A 21,492-nucleotide genomic window follows, 5' to 3' on the forward strand; every position below is an offset into this window, starting at 1 on the left:
CTCAGCAGCACTCAGCCCCTCTTGGGACAGGGGTCACAGCACCCTGGGGCCTTGCTAAGAACCACTGGTGTTGACATATGAAAATCATGTACTTATTGCCTCCTTTTGTTCCCTGTGCAATGGTCCCACCTCAGTTCTTCCTTAGGGAGGCTGTGACTCATGTCCCATATGGGGACATCTTTATTTCTTTCTTAATTTGACCTGGTGCAACTGCAGCTCCTGGGATGAATGGCAGAAAAGCTCATTCTCTAACACAGTTTTCCACAGAGACACCATCCCAAGTTGACGCTGTACACACTCCATCCCCAATGTACCAAGTCTACAGCTCATTTCCTCATCTACCCACCTCCCATTTGACCATCTAGGTTAACGTTTTGCACCTGTGTCCCTATGAACAAAAAAGACATTTTCAACGTAGCAAAGCAAGTAACTGTTTCCAAAGAAGCTTATTTTGGAAAGGAAACTCTGGCAAGTAGCATCCCAGACTGAATGAAGAGACTCCAGATGATCTGCAGCTCATTTAGACAGAGGAACTGTGCTAGACAGTCAGTATATGTGTGTTCAGAGAATGCAGGTGGGCTGCAGAATCCATTCTAGCACTCAACCCTTGAGGCTGTTTCAAGCTATGTTTCAGCAGGTTAGTTGGAGGTGAAAGAAAAGAGCAATCTGTCAGTAATGGTGAGCAGAGCCTATATTTTAGAAACCATATATGCTTGTTGAACTGGATAGCACGTAAAACCCGCCACCTCCATCAGATCCCAAATTCCTTCTCCACCGGGCTCCTCTCAAGCCATTCATGCCCCACCTTGTACTGACCCTGGTGATTGCTGCAACCCAAGTGCAGAACCTTGTACTTGGGCTTGTTGAACTTCATTGGGTTTGCACAACGCCTCAAGCTTGTTAAGGTCCTTTTGGATGGCACCTCTTCTCACAAGCATAGCAACTGCAGCAAACTGGCTGAGAGTGCACTCAGTCCCACCACCTGTGTCAGTTATGAATATATTGAATAGTACTGGTCCCCTGAGGGACATTATTTGTTGCCCATTTCCACTCAGACTTTGAGCCACTGGAAGTGGCCATCCAGCTAGTTCCTTATTCATCTAACCGTCAAACCCGTATCGCCCACCCGTCAAACCCGTATCATTCCAATTTAGCAGCAAGAATGTTGTATCAAAGGCCTTACAGAAGCCCAGGTGGATGACATCAGTACCATTACCCTTGTCATCTGATGCAGTTACTCCATTGTATAAGGCCACTCAATTAGTGATGACCTTGGTGAAGCCATGTTGGTTGCCTCATCACATCCCTGTCTTCCCTATGTTTTGACACGTCTTCCAGGAGGATTTGCTCCATGATCTTGCCAGGCACTGAGGTGAGGCTGACTGGTCTGTAGTTTGCAGCGTCCTTATTACCCTTTTTAGCAATGGGGTGATATTCCCTTTCCTGCAGTCACTGGGGACCTCACCTGACTGCCATAACTTTTCAAACATGATGGAGAGTGGTTTGGCAACTCCGTTGGCCAATTCCCTCGGGACCCTGAGATGCATCTCCTCAGGTCCCATGGACTTTGTGTATGTTTAGGTTCCTCAAGTGGTCTTTACCATGATTTTCTCCTCTGATGGGAGGGACTTTACTCCCCATTCCCTATCTTGAGTTTCAGGGGCTTCAGAGATGTGGGCAGAGAGAATTGAGGCAAAAAACAATGGAGTACCTCAGCCTCAGAGTACCAGCTGAAATCAGAAAGACCCATTTAAAATAATACCTGTGGGAACAAGGGAGAAACATCTCCAGCTTTCCCAGATCCCAGGCCCATCCCAAGCACATCAAGGGCAGCACCAGGTTGTCACCATCTGTGGCCAGAAGCACGGGTGGCTGTAAGAAGCCAGGAGGTCTCTGTGGATTCTGTACAGGGACAGGAGCATTGATCCCACACTTGGATCAGGCATTTACATTTTATTATATGCCTTGGAGGCTTCTGTGAGTCCTGTCTGGCCTGATGAAGAGAAAGAATCATCTGGGAAGCAAAACACCTCCTTCCAAAGCTGCCTTTTCTACTGGGGAAGAACGGAAGCGTCCCTGTGGAGCTGAAGGTGCTGTTTGTGCATCAAAGTGCTGCTGCTGTGGGGACAGAGCCTGCAGAGAAGGGCACTGATTTGTATCCCAGGTGAGCTGCTTCTGGGTGTGATGGGGTGAATATTTGCTTTCTTCCCCTCAGAACGGCTCACAAAGTGTTGATGCATTGCAGGGTTGTCTTGTGCTCTGATTGCTTCTCCTGATGTGAAAGTCTTTTAGTGCTTAGAGGGGAATTGCTGTGCAGGAGGTGAGTTATGCTTGCAGTTACAGACCTGGTTTTGTTCTTGCAGGTCCTGTGACATCGCTGTTGCATGGGACATTACTGTAGATGCTTGTGATCCCTCAGAGGACAACGCTCCCCTCTGCTTCGTATCCTGGAGCAATCATTCCCAATATATATCCACCTCAGGGTGAGTGCTTTGGGGTTTCTCTTCCATAACGTGTGTGTGAGTTGCAGTTCGCCTGCTCTCTGCACTGCTCCAGCACAGTGTCACGGGCACGTGTGCCATCATGACACATGATGCGAGGACTGTCTGAGAGGGTCATGACAGCCTGGGCAGGCCAGAGAGTAAAACTGGTATCAAACACCATACTGAGCATAAGGCCAGGATTTATGCCCAGCAAAGATTTCTGGCTCTACATTCTGGAAGCTCATCCACAAGAAATAGCAGGGAAGAAGGAAAGCTCTGGGTTTACTTCCCCAAGGAAAGCAAGAGTGAGTGAGTAACTTGGTGACGACTGAAGAAAGCACAAGGTGAAGTGTTTCTGATGGAGGTGGTGGCTTTACAAACACTAGAAAGCCTTCACCCTGCAATAGTCTGTGTCAGTCACAGCCCACACGTTCAGGAAAGGTCGATTTCAAATGAATCCACAGAGATGCTGCTCAGGGATTGGAAGATTCTGCCCTTTGGAGGAGAGAAACTGCAAAGAGTTCCCCACTGTGTATGTGCCTCGTGTGGCCCCATGCTGAGGCAGAATCTCGTTTTGGGATCCCATTTGTCACTGTTCTTGGAGCTCAGAAGTAGATACCAGGACACAGAACCAGCATGTTTAGCTCCAGGACAGTACTGAAAGGGCACCCCATGGGTATAAGGTGGCACTTTTTGTTCTTCTTTCTCCTGTGTGGCTTAACTGCCCATTCTCTGCCTTTTATTAGATGAGGAGTTAACAGGAAATGGGGTTTGGCACTGGCTCAGCAGCACAGGTTGGGATGTAAGATGCAGTGTGAGTGCAGAATGGCAGAGGAGTTTGATCTGAGACAACCAAGACCTTTGGCATTTCACTTCAGCACACCCCAATGTGGTGTTACACCATGATGCAGCCATAGGGTTGCAGGGAGGCTGCAGCAGAGGTGCAAGGTGAGTCCTGGACACCTTTAAGCTCATCTCTAAAGACCCTACCTTACGAAAGCAGCCAGGATACAGTCTGGGCAGGCAGGGCAGGGGCCCAAATCCCACTCCAGATGGATTTCCAGCAGCAACACCTCTTGTGGCTCTGAAGGGTTCGGGTGGGCTCTGATTTGGGGTGAGGGTGAGGGTTAGAGCTGCAGGAAATCCACCTGGAATGGGTCTGGGGTGTGTGTTCATTCCTGCCTTAATTCCTCACTCTATTTCTCAAGATGCTTTACTGACTGACTGGTTGGGAAGGGAATGGCCACATACAACACTGAGGCAATGAAGAAGTGATGACTTTGTAGGACTGGAGTTTAGAATTCCATGGAGCAAGGAATTCCTTCAAGCTCCCAAAGCTCGAGGAGAGGTGGAAGAGTGCTCAGTGAACCTTATGGATAAGAGGAAGGGCAACAACTAGCTTCAGAAAGAGGAGGAAGGCAGGTGTGATTTTGACAGGACCAGTAAAACAGAAGACAACTGTGTTCCTATAGGAGCTTGGGTCATGATAAGACTAAAAATCACCCCCCTGAGACATGAAACCTTTGCCTACAGATACCCTTCCTCATGGGATGTGTCATTCCCCCCGAGGAACACGCACCTTGCTCTCCCCATCCATACAATCCCCATTCCATATGCCTGTGCTTGGACAGCCTGGACTGCTGTGATGTTCCCACAGCACCTCCCTGCTCCCACAGCTCTTTTCCCTACACCCCTCCTCCATTGTGTCCCGACAGCTTGGGGTCAGTACTGTGCCCTCGGTGCTTGTGGGGGTGTCTGGGGTTCCCTGTAATGCAATTAATTCTCTTTTTGGTGTGTTTCTGTGGTATAAGGTCCCCATATGACACGAGTGCTGCTGGATTTGCCACATCCTGCAATGAGATGTGTTCTCTGGGCTGCACCCAGGACGTTTCCAGCCCTGGACAGGTCAGGACAGTTTGGGCTGTGCAGGTAGGACATCCCCGCACACCTTGGCATCAGAACCCCCCTTCTGGATGAGTGAGAGACTGAGATTCCTGGGGGGTCTCCAAAGAGCCAGAGCAGAGACAGCTCCTTAGTGCCTTGATGCCGGTGAGTAGCCAAAGGCACTCAACTGCCTCCACCTGCCTTCTCCTCCTTGATTTGTCCACAGCTGCCTCTGGGTCCCAGCTGTGCCTGCGGGCTCCCTCCTCCCGGTGCAGATAAACCCTGGCTGCTTTCTGCTCCCCAGCTCTTTCCTGGAGCAACTGCCATAAGGACAGACCCCTCCAGCCTGGTGCTGGCTCTGCTGGAGCCAGGGAGAGCTCAGACCGGTGAGTGTGGGAGAGGCTGCTGGGGGAAACTGGTATCCACTGGGGCGAGGCCACCCCTGTGAGGGTGCACAGCGGTGTCTGGGATGGTGGGAGAAGGCACTGGCAGAGTCCAGCCCAGACCCATGGCACTGGTGGGTGCCAGCCCCTGTCTGGGGCTCCTGTGGTTGCTCTGTGTTGCTGCTGCCACATGGGGCCAGAGGGCTCGCAGCCAGAACCTGGTTCTCTGGGGAGAACAGGGATGCTCCTGGGGTCCTTTGTTCCAGTTGTCAGGAAGCTCACCTCACTGAGGTATTTCAAATACACTGCTTAAGATGCATATCTTTAATGCAGTAATTTCACTTTGCTCTATACTTCTTCATGGCACAGATCACTGTATTCTGCCCAGTCCCAGGGCTTAGTCAGCTCCAAGAAAGGCTTCATTTTTTAAATGGTAAATCTGGATAAAGGTTGCTGCTTTAGTTGTGTGTGATTCAACTGGTTGTAAAAAGTAGCAATGTTCTCTAATATTCATTGCTTGAATAGTACTGGTGTATATGTGCTACTATAATCATGGTAAGGTAACTTGTGGAACAAGGTGTCTAGTGTCTAAGGAGACAATTTGCGGTTGCATGGGACATGCAAAACGGGAAGAGGAAGACTAGAAGATGCACCAGAAGGTGCAGGACTCCAGTCTGAACCTCACTTGGGATGAAGTTTCTAGTCCTGTGTTTCTGAAGCGAAAGTCATATCGGTCGCATCCAATAGGAAGCACTAACCAGTTACCTAGCCTCTGTAGCTTCATTTTAGGCAGAATCATCATATCTGGTCCTTGTTTGAACCCCCCACAAGCTAATTCAGTGTATTGTGCTGGCATAAAATAGCAAGTGTTCATTTGGAAGGCCATAAGGTTTTTGTCAGTGTTATTCAGGGCAGAACACAAAAGCACAGGAAGGCAAGGTCACTTGGTAGGCTACAGGGGCATTGCTTCCAAGTCTCTTCCAATGCCACAGAGGACTGACCACAGGGGTTGATGTGTTGTTTGAAATACTGACACGGCTTCCAACATCTCAGTGCCAAAATCAACAGTATTCTGATGGATCGGGTCCTTCATTTCCTCCTCCCCTCCCTGCTTCCACAGGTTTCATCTCTCTGCTCATGTGCTAAATAAGTTTTGAGGTTTCAGACAGATCTGGAACATTTTCATGTTTAATCTTAACTAGTGAACATCAGAGGACCTGGCCCCTTTTATAATAACTGGAAGGGCTGAACGGTTGAGGTCTGAGTAGTCAAGGTCAAAGTACTTTGCTTAAAGCACATTCTTACAGTTATCTAATAGGACTTTATAGCACCACAGATGTTAAAGTACCAAATCTTCAGATCCAAAGATCCGTCCTTGTCCTTCAGCCTCTCTACCTTGTTCTTCTGCTTCTTTCTCTGCTGCTGCTTCTGCTCTGGGACTGCTTCCCCTGCTCTGCCACTTCTCCCTCCCGGGAACACCTTGCCCATATCCAAGTCTGCACTGACCTCTAATGCCTACTGCAACGAATTGAGGGAGGGGAGCTTGGTTAACCTCTATAGCAGGTCTGAGCCGTGGGAGAAAGACAAGTGCATCCTCACACTCAGTGCAGTAAGTCTCACCAAGATCGTGATCTCCTCCAGCTCTAAGGCGAAGACATAAGGAGCCCATCACATATACATGTGCACCATCAGGACAGAAATCAGCTCCCAAAGTGTAAATGTCAAAGAAGCAGGAGAATCAGTAGAAACAAAAGCAGACATAGAAGCAGGAAAAAAAGCAGAGGAAGACATAGAATCAAGGCAGAAGTAACAGCAGAAGCTGGAAAAGCAGGTGCAGATCGATAAGCAGAAGGAAAAGTAGGAACTGAAGAAGCAGCAGAAAAAGCAGATGCAGAAGCAAAAAGTAGCAGAAGAAGATGCAAAAGAAGCAGGAAAGGCAGCAGTAGACCCAGAAGCAGAAGAAAAAGCAGAAGTAGAAGCAGAAATTAAGCAGAAGAATCACTGAAACTATATGAACAAGCAGAAGCAGCAGCAGAAGTAGTAGAAGCAGCAGAAGAAAAAGACTTCTCAAGTCTGCACTGACGTGCTGTGGAGGTTAACCAAGCTCTCCTCCTCTCTGGCCATCCTGAGTTCCTTGCAGCAGGCACTAGAGGTCAGTGCAGATTTGGATATGGAGAAGGTGTTCCTGGAAAGGAGAATGGGAGCAGAGCAAGGAACGTCCTCTCTGATCTACAACCTGTACACATGTACATCCAGTCCACAAAACCGGAGTGAGCTGCCCAGAGAGGCATTAAGCAGATGGAGCTTTAGGTGGGTAAGCAAGGATGGATAGCCATGTTGGTGGCATAACTGCATGCAGCAGCAGTGCATATGCTCATGTTTAGGTCTGTTCACCTTCGTAATAGTAATTAGGATAAAACTGCTTCTATCTTTAACACAGGATCTGTTATGTCACGGGAAATTCCACATCCAGTCCCTGCTCCTAAGCTTAAGGGGCCAGGACAGAAAGCTGGTGCTGAGCATCTCCTACACACGTTGCACTTAGTTGGTGATGAGGGAGGATGGGGAAGTCTGGTGCATACCTGAAGGAGATTTGACTTTGGGTGAGAATAGCCATTGAATTAAACTGTGTGATGCTGGATCATATTGAATGTGATCACTTCCATGGTGGCTGAACACCCATCACTGCGCAGGACGCCTCGTGGCGCCTGATCCCACCACTCTGGGTTTGAGGATCTGAACCTGACTCTCTCGATCACCACATTAATGAAGAATGGATTTGGATCAAACTGGGCAAGTTGCTGCAGGGGATGGGATTGGAACTGGCTCTCTCTGGAGGGAAGAGGCCACTCCAGTTTTCACAGCTCATCTGTTACATTCTCTGCATTTTCTGCCTGTTGAGTGATAAAAGCCCATCTTCGACATTACTGCAGACTTCTGCTTTAATGATTCTCTTTCGATTCTGATGGTTTCTGCAATGACAACATATTTGTTGGGTTGCTACCTGGCTTTAAATAGGCCTTCCAAATAGTTTTTTTCACTTTGAAGACAAAATGTTGCCCAACAACAGGCGCTGCCGCTACTCCAACCCCAGCAACAGGCACTGCCGCTACTCCAACCGCAGTGATACGCGCTGCAGACACCCCTGCGACAGGCACTGTGTGCCCCGGACACCCGCTGCCACCGGACGGAGCGGGAGCCCATGGAACGGCGGAGCAGGCCCTGCCCAGCATCTCCGCTGTGCTCCTCGTCCGAGCCCTTTGGGGGGGAGCCTGTTCCTTCCTTGATCCCTTTTCCCTGCTGCCTCGATGTTTCCCGGCGGTGCCCAGACCTTGTCCTGCTCACTCCTCCCGATGAGCGCTGCCGTTGTTCATCGCACGCACCCCCCCACCACCACCACCACCCCAGAGGGCTGAATCCAGCCTTTCCTGTGCTGCTCTCGGGGATGGTCCTGGGTACCGCGGCTCGGCGCCCTTTGGGGGACCAGTCTCGCTGTGCTCCTCCGCACCCAGCACCATTGCAGCATCCTTCATCCCGCAGTCTCACGATAAAGCGATGGCTCCATCGCATCAAGTGCTTCCTTTTATTTCAGTCCGCATGGAAAGCAAACAAGAAAGATTCCTGCATTCCCTACACTGCGTGCTCTAACGCAAATCCCGCTGGCAAACACTCAGTCCCGTGGCCAGACCTGACAGCGCGGAGAGCCAGGGCCAGCTCCCCCCCACCCCAGCCAAGAACCCTCAGCTGCAGACCGAGAATCTGCCCATGGCAAGGAAAAGGCAGTGACCACAACTACGGGCACAGGGAGCTGGGGAGCAGCAGTCACTGTGGGAGGACCAGTCTATGCCCAGCCAGCTGGGGAATGTCCCACACACGCTGCTCTTTCTCAGCGCCTTTTGACCGGAGGTGGAGCATGTAAGGGGTCACAGCTCAGCTTGGGCAATGGAACAGGGCGTCATGTCCACCTCCAAGAAGTGATGAGTGACCGAGATTCACGGAATCCCAGACTGGTTTAGGTTCAAAGGGACCTTAAAGCTCATCCAGTTCCAACCCCTTGCCATAGGCAAGGGATGCCTTCCACTAGAGCAGGTTGTTCTAAGCCCCTTTGTCCAACCTGGCCTTGAGCACTGCCAGGGATGGGGCAGCCACAGCTTCTCTGGGCACCCTGTACCAGTGCCTCAGCACCCTCACAGGGAAGAGCTTCTGCCTCAGAGCTCAGCTCAATCTACATTTGTGTGGATCTATTTGTTGGTAAGTGTCAGTAACAATGACTGAAACATGAAGCCTTTCTTTCAAGCGGACACTCCATCCTTTGTCATTAAACCACAGAGGAAACAGAGACACAACACCCCTTGCAGTTAAAGAAAAATAATTTATTGCAGCTATCTGCAATGCTGCTGCCTGAGCAGAGGATAAAAGAACATCCAGGAGGTGAAATAAATCACACCCAGTTCCTGTTAACAGCAATAGATAAAAACATCTTATCCCAGAAGTTACTTATTTCTATTTATTACCTGTGTGTATAAACTTAAAGTACTGCACTGCAGGAGATCCAGTTTCATAACCTTTGAAATTAGCCTATTAAACATTTCTAGTACAAACATTTCATCACTTGTCTTCTGTGGGGGTTGGAATGTATTGAAACTATCAGAGACCACGGGAAGGAAGAACCACAGCAGGCAATTAGGAATGACCCGTCCCTGGCTGGTACTTGGAAGATGTTGGAACTGGGAAGGAACAAGAACATCGGAACTGGGAAGAGGATGTCGGTAAGAAAATCAGATGGACCTTTCACCTGATGTAACCGCAAGGCAGACACAGATGTGCTTGGCTAATTGCCTGAAAGTGTATAAATAACATGTAATCTTTGCAATAAACGATCCAGCTTGCACTCTACCTCTGGGTCTGTGCCTCCATCCTCACAGTCTTCAGTACAAAGCACAGCCTTTCAAACCTCCACATCAACTATCACTGTAAACACAGCAGCTGAAAAGTTAAAACGTTATTTGAAAGGCCTATTTAAACCGAAGTTCTAACCCAGCACATACATTGTCATTGCAGAAACCATCTGAATTAAAAGAGAATTGCTAAAACAGTCAAATTCTGCACTAATGTGTAAGATTGGCTTTTATCACTTGACAGGTAGAAAACACAGAGAATGTAACCAGTGAGCTGTGAAAATTGGAGTGACTCATCCCCTCCAGAGCTCAGCTAAAAGCCAGTTCTGAGCCCATCACCGTGGCATTTTATCTAAGTCCGTTCTTCATTAATGCGGTGATCAAGGGAGTCAGATCCTCAGATCCAGAGCGGTGGGGACAGGCGCCATGAGGTGTTCCACACAGTGATGGGTGTTCAGCCACCACGGAAGTGATCACATTCAATATGATCCAGCATCACACAGTTTAATTCACTGGCTATCCTCACCCAAAGTCAAATCTCCTTCAGGTACGCACCAGACTTCGCGGTTCTCCCGCATTACCTACCAGGTGCACCATGTATAGGAGATGCCCAGCACCCGCTTTCTGTCGTGATCCCTTAAGCTTAGGAGCAGGGTCTGGACGTGGAATCTCTCATGACATAACAGATCCTGTGTTAAAGACAGAAGCAGCTTTATCCTAATTATTACTACTAATGTGAGCAGACCTAAACATGAGCATACGCACTGCTGCTGCATGCAGTTATACCACCAACATGGCTATCCACCCTTGCTTACCCACCTAAAGCTCCATCTGCTTAATGCCTCTCTGGGCAGCTCACTCCAGTTTTGTGGACTGGATGTACATGTGTACAGGTTGTAGATCAGAGAGGACGCTCCCTGCTCTCCTCCCAGTTCTCCTTTCCTGGAACACCTTGTCCATATCCAAGTCTGCATTAAGCTCTAGTGCCTGCTGCAAGGAATTTAAGGTGACCAAAGAGAAGGAGAGGAGACGTCCATAAGCTGGACTCCAACCCAGAGCAGAAACCAGTGAGAGCTGCAAATGAACAGGAGCTGGGCCTGAAAGAAATGGGGACCTGAACCACCACGCAAACCAACGCAAACCCGAATCAAACCCCAAACTCAAGTCAAACAAGCAACATCAAAACAAGCGAAACAAAACCCAACCCAAAAACCCAAGATCAAAACGGGGCCCAAGCCCCCAACCTGTGGCCATGTCCGCGCTGGAGCCACACACTCCTCTCACTGTCACTGGGCAGGCAGCAGCATCGGCCTCAGCACAGGCAGCCCGGCTGCTGCTGGGGCTCCTCTGCTCATCCATGTGTCCGGCCCTGTGCAGGGACAAACAGCACAGTCAGCTCCTGGCAGCACAAACAGCCCCAGAGCTGCTCCCAGGCCAGCCCCACAACCTGGCCCCGCACCCCCGAGGCAGCCGGGGAGGTAGAAGCAGGGCCGAGCCCCAGGAATGTCCCTGTTCTCCCCGAAAGGGCGGGCGAGAGCCAGGAGCTGGCTGAAAATCCTCCTGCCCCCTGCGGCAGCAGCGACACGGGCCGACCCCGGCAGCCCCAGACTGGGGCCGACACCCACCAGCACCAATGGTCGGGGCCGGACCCCGACAGCCCCCACTCCCACCTCCCCAGACGCCCCTGTGCGCCCTCACCGGGGTCTCCTCGCCTCCTCGCCGCAGTGGAAACCAGCCTCCCCCAGCATCCTCCCTCTCCCCCAGTCACCGGTCCCAGCTCTCCCTGGCTGCGGCAGAGCCAGCGCCAGGCTGCAGGAATCTGTCCTCCTGGTAGTTGCTCCAGGAAAGAGCTGGGGAGCAGAAACCAGACGCGGTCTGCACCTGGAGGAAGGAGCCCGCAGCCAGAGCTGGGAAGCAGAGGCAGCTGCTGACAAACCCAGCAGCAGAAGGCAGGCGGAGGCAGTTGAGTGCCTTGGGATGCTCACCGGCATTAAGGCACTAATGGGCTGCAACCCCCCTTGGTCTCTGCTCCTGCTCTATGGACACCCCCCAAGAATCTCAGTCACTCATTCAGGTTGGGGGTTCCGATGCCGAGATCATGGTCCGGTGTGCTGGAATGTCCCCCCTGGGCAGCCTAAACCATCCTGGCCTGTTCAGGGCTGGAAACGCGGCGGTTGCAGCCCAGAGAACGTGTCTCATTGCGGGATGCGGCAAATCCAGCAGCGCTCACATCACACATGGGCATTAAAACACAAAAATGCCGCCCTGCAAAAGCATTAATTGCACCACAGGGGACCCCGGACGCGGCTCCCCTCACCCCGCCAGTTCCGAGGGCACAGTGCTGACCCCAAGCACACCGTGTGGGAGAGGGATGGGCGTCACATCCCCCATGTGCAGCTCAAGGACCCCTGAACTCAGACCCTGCCAACGGGCGGCTGCAGCGACCCGCCGGGCCCAGGCACCTCCCAGGAGCCGCGGGGGTCGCCAAGGGCACGGAGCGACCCCGAGCCGGGCGCCGGGCGCTGGCAGCAGAGCCCCGCTTTGCTCCATGCACCCATCGGAGCGTGCCGTGCTTGCTATCGCCGCCTGGCGGCTGCGAGCGGTACCGCACCCCGGGACCAGTTGTAGCCTCGGAGAGAGCTCGGCACGGACGCAACTGACCAATCAGCGGCTGCCGGCGGCAGGGTGCGGGAGCGGTGCGGTGGCCAAAACCCGTTTCCTGTTAACTTGTTATCTAATAAAAGATAGAGAAAGGGCAGTTAAGCCACACAGCAGAAAGCAAAGGACAAAGTGCTACCTTATACCCCCTGGATGCCCTTTCGGTGCTTTCCTAGAGCTGTTGGTTCTGTGTCCTGGTATTTATTTCTGAGATCCAAGAACAGTGACAAGGGGGATCCCAAAACGAGATCCTGCCTCTGCACGATCCTGTCTCTGCCACGTGGGCTACACAGTGGGGATCTCTTTGCAGTTTCTCACCTCCAAAGGGAACGTTCTCCCAATCCCTCAGCAGCATCTCTGTGAATCTGGTTGAAATTGATCTTTCCTGAAGGTGTGGGATGTGACTGGCACAGACTATTCCAGGTGAAGACTTTCTAGTGCTCAGGGCAACCTGTAAACCCACCACTCCATCAGAAACACTTCACATTGTGCTGTCACAAGTTCCCACCGAGTTACTCACTAGCTCTTGATTCCCTTGGGGGAATAAACCCAGAGTTTCCTTACTCCCTGGTAGTTCTGATGGGTGAGCTCTTAGCATTTAGAGCCAGAAATCCTTGCTGCAACACAAATCCTGGCCTCATGCTCAGGATGGAGTTTGATACCGGTTGATACCCAGGCTGTCATTACCCTCTCAGCCAGTCCTCATGATGCGCGGATTGACTCCACAACTCGTTAAAGTTGGAAAGTAGGTATGCTTTTTATTCAGCGCTGAGACACACAGGGATAATTCCCCAAAGTCATGTGTGCCCCAGTGTTGTTTCCCTCTACATTTATAAGGTTGCACCATACACCTATACGTATTCATGTCCTATCTCCGCTTCGTATTACAATGAGCTAGAAGGTCCTTTGTGCCTGCACAGTGCCCCCTCTGGTTATGGGCAGGGGTCTCAAGATGAAGTAAATGAGTCTTCCTCTTCTTGAACTTATCACCTTTTAGTCCTTACCTTTGGCCTTAGGGTTTGGTCCCAGCCATAAACCATCCCTTCTCCCCCTTAACAGTAGATTCAGGAGTCTGTTTTTCCTTATTAATAGCTGCTTATCAGTAGAATCAGGCGTCTGCTTTTCCTTGTCAATAGAACCAGGTGTCTGCTTTTCCGTATCAATAGTTAGTGCCTCTGTTCTGCTTAGTAGGCATGATAGGTACAGACAATACCTTTGTTTAAGCAAGCAAATTCCTCTAACCCCCTTGTACAACCCCCCTGTACATTGGTCAACCCTCTGCATCAATCCCCCCTTTTTCTATAAAGTGAGTAAATTCTTTTACTCTGTTATTTATGGCAGAGCTATCCATGTTCCTTCTATTGATTTATGAAGTGATTTCAGTATACATTGTATTATGCAAGGTACAATCATTAAAACGAATAGTCCTATAGCTAAGATTAGAAGGCCTTGTTTAAGTATTTCCCTGAACCATCCAGTAATTCCTCCGTTATTTAGCCATTCATCCAATCCACCTCCAACAGTTCTAAGCTTGATTCAGAATGGTCAGATAAGTTCATGCAGCACATGCCTTCGAAATCCTCACAACCATCCTTTAACAGTATCTTTGTTACCTCCCAGGCTTGTGCACTTCCAGTGGGAAAGGCTTCTGGCCCACCTGAAAAGGTGTCTGTTAGTACCAACAAATGTCTATGCCCCTTTTTCTGTCCTTTTGCAAGTTCTTTTGCAACATTTTATATAGTACCATTACCATCCAGAGCTTTTTTGGAATAGTTTCCTGTTTCTACTTGATATTTAAATTATTTTTTTTTTAATCTTCATGATTTATCATAGATCATTTATAACTCCAGGAAGAAAATGTTGTTATGCCACAAGTAATCAATATTAAAACAATTAATATTAACCCCCTTGTACAACCCCCCTGTACATTGGTCAACCCTCTGCATCACTCACATCATGTGTCATGATGGCACACGTGCCCGTGACACTGTGCTGGAACAGTGCAGAGAGCAGGCGAACTGCAACTCACACACACACACACACACACACACACACGTTACTGAAGAGAAACCCAAAAAGCACTCACCCTGAGATGGATATATGTTGGGAAGTCCTGCTCCAGGATACAAAGCAGAAGGCACTGTTGTCCTCGAGGGACCACAAGCATCTACAGTAATGTCCCATGCAACAGCGCTGTCACAGGCCCTGCAAGAACAAAACCAAGTCTGTAGCTGCAAGCATAACTCACCTCCTGCACAGCAACTTCCTCTCTAACCACTAAAAGGCTTTCACATCAGGAGAAGCAATCAGAGCACAGGACAGCCCTGCAATGCATCAACACTTTATGAGCCGTTCTGAGGGTAAAATATTCACCCCATCACACCCACAAGCAACTCACCTGGGATGCGAATCTGCTCCTGCTCTGCTGGCTGCAGGCTCTGTGCCCACAGCAGCAGCATCTCACACACAAACAGCACCGCCAGCTTCACAGGGACATTTCCATTCCTTCCCAGCAGAAAAGGCAGTTTTGGAAGGAGGTGGTTTGCTTTCCAGATTATTTTCTATGGGACTAAGCAAGGATGGGTTGCCCTGTTGGTGGCACTGTTCTGGAGGTCGCCATGTGTAGGTGTTATGGTGACTTACTTGCCTAGAGAAATCAAGGCAGGTTTAACGTAGACTGCTTGAACTGCCTTTGGTGACTGACAAAATCCAAGGTTCACCCTAATGAAAACGTCATAGTGGCGAGGCGAAAATCAATGCTACTATCACTTGAGGAAGTGAGTGCATTTGTGACTCCAGTGAGGCTGATTATGCTCAGGATGTAGCCGGGGCAGGGGCTGGAAATTGCTGCATCTTGAAAAAGACTTTTTTGAACAGGTACTGGATCCCCATTTTGTAGCCAAGAGGAGCCAAGAACTGCTGCCTCCCACAGAGACAAGACACTGGACCAATTGCGCACAGTCTTTAGGAGCAGCAGTGTTTCCTTATTCCTATAATGTTCAGAGCTTTCTGGGAACCAGGAACTGGAACTGGTTGAGGTGGTACCAGCAGGATGACTGGCTTCCATTCACCTTGGTGACAACAAGCATCAACTCACTGAGTTTCTGTTGTTTGGCTTGATAAGCACTGGCTGGGAGCTCACTCCAGGAAAGATGCTGAACCATAAGACAACCAAAACAGAGTTTTGTCAGAAGGAAATAAAGAACAGGCAGCCTGGCACTTGACTTCTCACGGTTTGTTAAAGGTGGAGAGTTTCTTTCATCGTACTTACTCATACTCCAATCCAGACAAAGGCATTGTCTTGCATCTCTGCTAAGAAAATGGTGGTGTGTACCAGTTAATGCTGTCATAAATGTGCAAGCTTTACCTATGTGGACAAACAATGAAGTTACTGGAAGGAAGCTTGTCTAGAACTAAAGAGATAAAGGCCAAATCTAAACCAGGAAGTAATGAAAGAGAGGATTAAAAGATTTAAACTGAAAACAGAAAGTGAAAATGAAAAAGACAAACTGATAATTCAGCTACAAGCCCTAGAAAAGACTAACTTGAACTCCTGTAGTTAAGCCAAGAAAGAAGGTGAAGGTAGCAAGGAAGAGTGGCATTCTGAAGACAGATCTAAGGGGGTTTTATCTGATTGAGAATTTGCTTCATGATCATTCTGGGTGGTGTCTGTGAAGTAATCAGGACCTCAGCCTCTTCACAGCCCTTAGGGGCATCACCCTTCACTCACTCTGAAAATCTGAAGTTCCTGTTAGCTGCCCTTTTCAACTCTTCCTCCTGCCATGTGATAGCCCATCACATTAGGTATCACTCTGTGACCACTACTCCTTATTCACATAATTGGTCAAGTTCTTAGCAAGATAATGCCATGAACCTAAAATGGCAGGACTCAACGCAAAAGAACATGACCTCATATTGCTGTAGGGCAAGAGAAGAATCATGGAATCAGAAGCATCACACAGTTGCATATCAGTACCTAAAACCATAAAAGAGTGGGAAAAAAATACAGTGGAATAGCAAGGACTTAGAAATGTTGGGATGAGGAAGAGAAAGGTGGAGCTGGACCACTGTGAGACCAAGCAGTGAGAAAGTCCACCCTGGTCATGTGAAAGGAGGATATACATGACACCAGGTCATGCTAATAGAGGCTGCAATCCTCTTCACATCTACCTTGAAGGCCTTTTCCAAATGAGCTGCAGACCAGAGCAAGCACATGGAGAGTACAACTCTAAATGTTATCGGAGTTAGTTTCAGGATCATTTGGACAACTTTGTGGACCTAATGAAAAGTTTGGGATTTTTCCCTACAAGGTTATAGCCTGCAGCCAGAGGAGCTCACCTGGAAAGGAACAGAATAGTTGCATTTGCCATAGTCCTTGAAGGAGCTCAGCAGTGCTCAGCCTCTCTTGGGCCTGGGATCACAGCACCCTGGGCCTTGCTGAGAACCACTGGTGCTGACATATGAAAATCACGTATTTACTGCCTCCTTTTGTTCCCTATGCAATGGTAAAGGAGACATTGTCCCACCTCAGTTCTTCCTTAGAGAGGCAGTGACTCAGACATCCCATCTGGGGACATCTTTATTTCTTTCTTAATTTGATCTGATGCAACTGCAGCTCCTCGGAGGAATGGCAGGAAAGAAAAGCTCATTCTCTGACAAGGATTTCCACAGGAGACACAATCCCAAGTTGACGCTGCACACACTCCATCCCCAATGTGCTAAGGCTACAGCTCATTTCCTCCTTCACCCATCTCATGTTTGACCACCTAGGTTAATACTTTGCAGTTATGTCCCTATGAACCCAATAGTCATTTTCAGGATAGCAAGGCAAGTAACTATTGTTTTTCCAGAGAAGCTTATTGCAGAAAGGAAAGTCTGGCAAGTAGCATCCCAGACTGAATAAACAGACTCCAGATGATCTGGAGCTCATTTAGACAGAGGAGCTGTGGCAGACAGTCAGTATATGTGTGTGTTCAGAGAAAGCAGGTGGGCTGCAGAATCTGTTCTAGCACTCAACTCTTGAGGTTATTTCAACCTATGTTTCAAGCAGGTTAGTTGGAGGTGAAAGAAAAGAGCAATTTGTCACTAATGGTGAGCAGAACCTGTATTTTAGAAACAATATATGCTTGTTGAACTGGATAGCAAGGGAGAAGATGCTCCATCACAGTCATCCAACTCTTGCCTTTGGCTTTCTTTAGCATCATTTCTACTTGTTGTCTCACAATCTGCTTTTTGGGACTGGAAGGTGGAGGGAAGAGAAGGAGAGGACAGGAAGGAGGAAAAACAAGATGAGTACATCAAGACCATGATGGAAAACAGCTTGTTATAATAGCATGAAAATGTGAAAGATCTGAAGCAGCAGAGAGGCAGTGAAGTCTAGACCTTCTTTGCAGAAAGCACCATGTAAATGCAATGCCTACCTTTGAACTGCTCTTCTGCTTAGCCAGCAGTCTGTCTGTGCTAAGCAACTGTATTTGAGATGGTACTGAAATGAAAAGCATGAAATCTACTGTCTTCTGTGGTATGGGGCAAGAGCTTGGCAGGCAGAGGTAATGGCTTGAGCTGAGCTCACTCTCGGTAGCTGTGCAGTGAAATTGAGTTCAGCCTCCAGCCTATCCCCACTTACATTTTGGTGCCCATAGAGATGGATAGAGAACCTGCTGCAACAGAGTCTGTGCATGACAAAAGTCTTGTGCTCCTGGGAGACACTGATAGCAAAGTTTTATTTATAATTATTTTCTTTGTGTTTGCTTTTTTACCCCCCACAAGCTCATTGATCATCATACTGCTCTCATGCACTACTTTCAGTTAGTGTGTGGGACTTACCTGAAAGGGCGAGTGGACTGCAGGGTTGGAGGAGGTATCGGTCGGTGCTTGGTCAGGCTGGGGGGGCAAGTTATCGGTCACCTGGTGCTGAGGTGTTGTATTCTCTTCCCTTGTTATTTCCTTTATCATTACTATTATTGGTAGCAGTAGTGATTTGTGTTCTACCGTAGTTACTAAACTGTTCTTATCTCAACCCATGGGAGTTGCATTCTTTCTAATTCTCCTCTCCGTCCCTCCAGGAGTAGGGGGAGGGCAAGAAGGGGGGGAGTGGGTGAACAAGCTGTCTGGCTGGGGTTAAACCACACCAATACCATAACTTGAAACGTCTTTGGTATACATATTACAATACAGTTGAGCAAGAAGGGAGCCAGAAGTTAGGACAAAAGAGCTAGAAGCAAGCGGGACTGCTGCTCACCAACAGCTACTGCCACTTGACTCCACAGGTCCCCACAGGCATGATGAAGGTCTTTTCTCTTAAAGAGGGAAGCCGTGTCCCTCTTCGAGCAAAGGGGTGAGAATACAGGTATCTCCCTTTTATTTAAGCAACAAGAATAGTAAATGAAAAAGGTAGACTAATATTTGATACACATCTGCCTGGTCTCCTTCCCAGAACAGCTGCTGGCCTTCCCTTAGAGCTTTTGTTTTGCTCTCAATGCAACTGTAATTTCTTTCATGTAAAGTCCTGTCGTGACATCTGACTGGCACGAACAAGGTAGAGGTGGCTGGATTCCTTTTCTCTGTGTTTGTACAGATCTTCAGGCAGTCAGATATTTCAACACTGAATTATAGTGGATTATATTGGGAATTACGTTTTGTCAAAGAAACCAGAGCCCATTTGTAAAATCCTTTCCTGTCTCTCTAGTCTGACATGTAGAAATACAAAGTTTTGAGAGATGAAAAGCTCATGCAATGGGTTGTAAAGGTAAATTTCATCATCTGGAACTAGATTTGTTTCATTTTTTATTTTTCTGAAACACTTAGAAATGTACTGAATGATACACACCCCACATGAATCATTCAGTACGACAGTAAGTTTTCACTCATGACTAAACAACATCATGAAAATACAAAGATGACCTCTTGACAGATGTTTTCGTTGCAGCTACTTTCACGGCCTCATCAATCTTTGCTCTTTCAATGTTACTTCCCTATGTGGGACCACAATAAGTCAGTTCTCATTCTACAAATGAGACCTGCAACTAGATGATAGGCAAGTGGGGGAATTTGTATAACTTGACTTTCATTTAGAGTACTGTCATTTACTGTGGGAAGTTTTAGGCTGAACTATATATCACATAGATTACCATTTTTGTTGTCCTTGAAGTTTACCCTATTATACTGGCTCCAAAGTAATAGAAAATTTCCCCAAACTAAACTGTTCATATATTAAGGTGATAAAGAAGTTCCATCCTGTTCTTTATGACACTTTATCTTGATTGATCTTCACCTGAACAGTACAGATAGGTTTCATATGGTACATCTTCCTTCATCCTGAGCCACACAAACTCAGAAGTGAGATGAGAATTACAAAGGTCACAGTAAACCATAACAAAACCCTTCATCGTATCTTAGCAGAGCTCAGATACTTCAGAGCAACGTTTTCTCTGCCTCTCCTCCTTCAAACCTGCAGAAATAATAACTCATCTTAGACTAATGATGTTTGTAATCCACAAATGGCCCGTAGGAGGATGTGACAAACATGAAAGAAATCCTTCTCTTTTGTTTTATTATCTTTTTAACTTTCCCTTCAATTTAGGGTTTTGCACAGCACTGTTGTAGTGATATCCAAACAAACTTCAGATGAGTTCACTTTACTCTCAGTAGCAATCTAAATATCCAGCAGCAGAAACCCTATTCGAGTTAGACCATATGGAATTTTGTGGACAATACCTGCTAGCTAAAGAAATACCATTGTGTAAATCTTTGTACTACACTCCATGTGTAAGAAATCCTCAGCGTGTCATAGAATCATAGAATAGTTAGGGTTGGAAAGGACCTGAAGATCATCCAGTTCCAACACCCCTGCCATGGGCAGGGACACCTCATACTAGACCATGTCACCCAAGGCTCTGTCTAACCTGGTCTTGAACACTGCCAGGGATGAAGCATTCACAGCTTCCCTGGGCAACCTGTGCCAGCGCCTCACCACCCTCACAGGGAAGAGCTTCTGCCTCATAGCTAACCTGAACTTCCCCTATTTAAGTTTAAACCAATTCCCCCTTATCCTGTTGCTACCGTCCCTAATAAAAAGTCCCTCTCCAGCATTCTCCTAGCTCCCTTTAGCTGGGGAATCTCCACCCTTGGAGCTTTTCAGAAATCACCTGGAGAAGGCCCTGAGTAATCCAATCATGTTCAGAGGTAGCTCTGCTGTGAGCAAGGGCTTGGAGTCTTGGCCCAGAGAGGTCCCTTCCAGCCTAGATCTTTCTGTCAGTAATTCTAATAGAGATTAAAAAGCCTTATTGTTCTGTGGCAAATTTGATCCTTTGTTCAATTACTATAAAAAAGTTTCATCATCATTTCAAGTCATGTACAATAACTTAGGGATTACTGGTTTGACCTTTATAAAGTCGATTTCCCTCCCAGTTCCTCCACAGGCTCTCACTTGCTATCTTATCAAATGTAACAGACAGGATCCATTTAGGGGTTAGAGTCCAACACCAACTTTACTTTCTCTTCCTCCTACTGAAAAACCTTCAAGAATCCTATGCCAGATTTTTTGACTTGACACTCTCACATTTCTCTATATTCTGTCACTTGAACCAAAAACCAGCTCTGCAATAGCAGATGCAAAGTTTCCAACACATCCCCATCCATATCCCCCTTGAAAGCTTTCCTTTTCTGTGACTTCTGTGAGTAGCTCGCAGGATTTAGTGCTCCAGTGCTGACACCAGCCTACAGCTCTGTTATGTGCCTCACTTGACTTCCCATATTTAGCTCTTGACCTCAGAGAGCGTTGTGGCATTACACTCCTATCTAGTGCAGGGGTAGCTGTGTCTATGAAATGCCAAAGAGAGGTTTATAGAGTTATAGGAACATTTAGGTTGAAGGGAGCTCTAAGGTTTTCTACTTCAAGGCCCTGCTCGTGGCTGGATAGTGAAATCCATGTAAGATCTCTAAAAACATCACAGCTGCTTCCAGCAATAATTCTAGTGTTTCTCTCCAGCAGGAAAACAAAGGACGGATTCCTTCCTTCCTCTTTTTGTGTTTGAAGACTGCACTCAACTCTTATTAACGCCTTTAGGCTAAACAGACTTGACTTTGTCAACCATTCCTAATTTGTTTTACCATGTTTCTGAATTATATCCTCAGCAGCTTGTAAATTAGACAACGCCGAACAGACAAAACGCCACGTCACTATTA

General features: G+C 48.0%; 1 long non-coding RNA gene across 1 annotated transcript; it reads right to left on the reverse strand.

Annotated features, from left to right (window-relative positions):
• Positions 1-12,218: 12,218 nt before the first annotated feature.
• LOC133218755 (uncharacterized) lies at positions 12,219-14,847 on the reverse strand. The gene is made up of 3 exons (XR_009727256.1): positions 14,705-14,847; positions 14,393-14,511; positions 12,219-12,382 (listed from the first exon to the last, which is right to left on the reverse strand). It is a non-coding gene; the product is annotated as an uncharacterized LOC133218755 (long non-coding RNA).
• Positions 14,848-21,492: the final 6,645 nt, after the last annotated feature.

This window comes from Neopsephotus bourkii, unplaced genomic scaffold (genome assembly GCF_033783945.1).
Source record: "Neopsephotus bourkii isolate Nb327-2 ecotype Australia unplaced genomic scaffold, CSIRO-AGI_Nbou_v1 NB_1287, whole genome shotgun sequence".
In the NCBI taxonomy this organism is placed as follows: Eukaryota; Metazoa; Chordata; class Aves; order Psittaciformes; family Psittacidae; genus Neopsephotus; species Neopsephotus bourkii.